The sequence below is a fragment of the Lactuca serriola genome, chromosome 3, assembly GCF_051521515.1.
Source record: "Lactuca serriola cultivar US96UC23 chromosome 3, Lser_US96UC23_V15, whole genome shotgun sequence".
NCBI classification, from domain to species: Eukaryota; Viridiplantae; Streptophyta; class Magnoliopsida; order Asterales; family Asteraceae; genus Lactuca; species Lactuca serriola.
The window spans coordinates 97,120,778-97,124,658 of NC_136410.1; the positions used below are offsets into that span (position 1 = coordinate 97,120,778).

A 3,881-nucleotide genomic window follows, 5' to 3' on the forward strand; every position below is an offset into this window, starting at 1 on the left:
CGGTTTTTGCGAGACTAAAAACCGCACCGCACCGAGTATTTTCGGTTTTTACAAAACTAAAAACCGCACCATCGGTTTTCATTTCGGTTTCGGTTTATGCGGTTTTTTCGGTTTGCGGTTCGGTTTTTGCTCACCCCTAATTTGGTGCTTTTTATTTTGTAAACCCTACATAGAGGATGTTTGGGATTGATTAGTAGCTTATAGACCTATTAACTTTTTTAAAAAGTCAATAAATTAAAAAAAAAAAAAAAAAAAGTTTAGATATGAAGTATGTATTTTTTTCAAAATGATTTTTTGGTATAGCTCAAAATGCAACTTTTCATAAATAAGGACTCACTTTTTAAAGTTAAAATTACTGAAATACCCCCGTTCTGCCCCAATCGAAATACCCTCGTTCACGCCGTTAGGTTCATTCCCTTCACAACGTTCAACGGAGAGAAGAGCTGCGACCCTTCTCCTATCTCCGCTCCAGATTTACTATCGCCAGCGCCGGCTACGGCTACTGCTCCTTCATCTGGTAAGTCCGACTTTCTTTATCCGGTTACACCTTCTGGATCGATACATGATGTTTGATTTCTGGAATCGATGAAGCATATGACTTTCCTGTTCGATTTTGAATCTAGAGCTCAATTCTTGTTCCTAATTTCTGGGTTGGAATCCCACTTTCTTTTTCTGGTTCTGTACACCTCTTGATAAGCTGATGCTATTTTTTAATCTTGAATTTTATTGGAATCAATGAAGCTTATAATCTGATTTTGTTGATATTAGTTTGGTGATTATCTGGTTTCATGTCAACAGTAAACACTTTTGTTGATATAGTTTTGTCTGTTGTTTTAAAAATCACTTAATAAACCTCTTAATCATCCATATGTGTGATCTAGTAAGATAAAAAATATTTGTGCATCAGTTTTTTTATTAAGATTTGAATGGGCGTATCTGATTCAATAAGCTAACTGTGGAAAAGAAAAACCACTTGATAATGTTTCTTAGTACCAAATAAATGTGTAGGGCTAAATGCAGTAAATAGCAACGCACTTTTATTTATTTGTGTATTATAGCATAATATTATAATTTCTTTTAGTTTCAACTTTTATTATTATTATTTTTTTAAAATCTACTCAACTGTAGCAGTGAAAATTGTTTGTATTTGGATGACACTTTTATAATTGAGTGAAATTTTCAAAGTACAATGTTGTAATAGGAAAAAATAATAATCTGATGGTCTAGTAAAGAAATCAATAGAATTACATTGATATTTAAGCATTGATTTTATAAACCAAATGAGCCTAATTTGGGGTGGGGAGTTTTTTATGCCAATTTTATTTCAATATTTTTTTTAGAGTAAACTAGAGGAAAAATAACCCAACAAAAGTAGGTTGCTATTTCTTCATTTACAAACCACACTTTATTTTGCAGGAATTAGACTCCCAACTCTTTTCTTCACAACACCATGCCTAGATTCTTGGCTAATTTGGCAACAAAACTCAATTTTCCAAAATCAAATTCGTTAAAATTTGCAAGTCCTATACATTCCATTACTCGAAAGGAGTTCGAGTTCGAGCGAGGCCCCACCACCAGTCCAAACCAACAACCCCCGGTCAGAACCGGTGGTGGTGGAGGCTACTTTGACGGTCTGAGCCGGAGATTTTCCGGCTCAGACCGCCCGATTGAACCGCTTCGGTTCAATCGGGACACTCGGCCGTTCACTCGCGACGTGAACTTTGTCCGAGGAATAATGAAGGACAATCCTTCATCCGGAAGCGAGCACAACGCGGATATCGTCCACATCAAACTAATGAGGAACAACACGTTTGTGACTGTGACGGATTCAAAGGGGAATAAGAAAATGGGGGCATCGGCGGGATGTTTGGCGGAAATGAAAGGTGGGCCCAAGGTGTCAAAATATGCGGCTGAAGCAACAGCTGAACATGTGGGACGTGTGGCCAAAAGTATGGGATTGAAGTCGGTTGTTGTGAAGGTTAACGGGTTTACTTTTTTTAAAAGGAAGAAATTGGCGATTTTGGGGTTTAGAGATGGATATACGCATTCCAGATCAGATAGGAATCCGATTGTGTATATCGAGGATACCACTAGGAAGCCACATAACGGGTGTCGACTCAGGAAACAGCGACGTGTGTAATGAGGTGTTTGTGTTTTTCTGTTGATTTGAATTTTGATGGCTTTTTTAGCACCATTGATGATGATGTGTAGCTTCTTTTGAGATGTTTTTATCTTAATAATTATGGCAAGATTACTCATTAGGAGGAATTGACTTGAATGATTGGTTACTTTATGTATTTATAGGCTATCCTTATTTCAGGATCACTCTTTTACATATCCTCCTACTCAATAAAATGGTGACATGCGTAACATTTAATGTTCATTTAATGATATTTTAGGATACTAATATGACATATGTCATCATTTAAATAGATAGAATGATTGGTAGGAACAAAATATATGAGGATATTTAATTTCTCTTTATTTTTATTTTTCAGTTTTAAAGCAAAGAACACCTGAATTTATTTTAGAAGTTCTAATATATTTTTAAAATTCTAATTTTTCACCTTATAAGTCAATAAACATTCTTAAATAAATGTAAATTGTTTTAAATAAGCAAACACAAACAACACCTATTTCTTTTAGTACTATTATAACTTTATTTAACAAATTTAATTTATCCCTAAAAAATGAGATGTTAGTATGTTACAAATGAAAAGGACCGGCAATTTGGGTCCTAGAAGCCAATACCCATGCTTCCATTTCCTTTTCCCGTCTTTCTTTGTTAAATTTTTATTACTTCAATTTACTATATCTATATCTATTCCATCACTAGGCTTCCATTGTAGGGCTAAACCACTTCATGTTAATAGTCTATACTAGCGGTTTGCACATGAATTAAAATAGATATCATTTTTTATTTAGTGTTATTTCTAACATAGTCTATTTTGTGGTACTTAAAAAATGTAATTTAGTAGCGTAACACCTCTCATTTTGATTATATTAATAGATAACCCTATATTTTTATATTGCAAATAGTTGATGCCACTCAACCAGTTGTAAGTTCACACACACGTATCTTGAAAATATGAAAATATGAGTGTGACTATTAATTTTTTGGTGCCACCACTAATCAAATGTTTGTGTATCTAAACTGCATGAAAGAACATTAATTGATAGTAGTTGACATGAATAAAAATCTAACCGACAATTTGTTTCACATGGAGAACAAGTACACTATTAAAAAACATATAGGGGGTGTTTGGCTTAGCTTTTCACAGTCAAAAGTCTTTTTTGTAAAAGAAAAAAAAAACAAAAAAATGTTTGGCAAACTAATAACTTTTGGAGTTTTAATACAAGGAAAAACATCTTTTTGGAAAAGTCAGGATTTCCTGACTTTTTGTAACTTTTCGGAAAAGAACTTTTGAGCTTTTAAAAGCTAAAAGTCTTTTTTGTAAAAGAAAAAAAACATATATATGTGAATATAAAATCAAGATAATGAAGTAGCCACTAGAATCTTACATGAAGAGCAATCTAAAAATTTATTTCAAGTTTGTGGCTGCTGGGATTCGAGCCCAGGTCTCCACGGCCACAACGTGGAATTCTTACCACTAAACTACAGCCACTTGATGTTTCATTTATCTATAACAATATATAAATACTAAGTCACTAAAAGAGCACAACAAACTTACTCCGCTGTAAAACGATGGGATACAAGTGTAACCTGAGCTTCAGACTCATTGCAAAGAAGGTAACTAGGATAAATTGATGGGTTTTCTTTTCTTGAAATTGTAGATGTTTGAAACAATTTTATGATAAAAATAATGACATGCTCAGTTATGTATCATTTCGATCTTTTTTTTTTCTTTTCGTAAACACAT

The 3,881-nt window shown here is 33.6% G+C and overlaps 1 long non-coding RNA gene and 1 other non-coding gene across 2 annotated transcripts; one reads left to right on the forward strand and one right to left on the reverse strand.

The window, feature by feature from the left end:
• Window positions 1-379: 379 nt before the first annotated feature.
• On the forward strand, window positions 380-2,337 carry LOC145092911 (uncharacterized). Its single transcript, XR_013702681.1, has 2 exons — window positions 380-517; window positions 1,417-2,337. It is a non-coding gene; the product is annotated as an uncharacterized LOC145092911 (long non-coding RNA).
• A 1,217-nt stretch (window positions 2,338-3,554) lies between these two features.
• Window positions 3,555-3,626, reverse strand: TRNAH-GUG (transfer RNA histidin (anticodon GUG)). Its single transcript has one exon. It is a non-coding gene; the product is annotated as a tRNA-His (tRNA).
• Window positions 3,627-3,881: the final 255 nt, after the last annotated feature.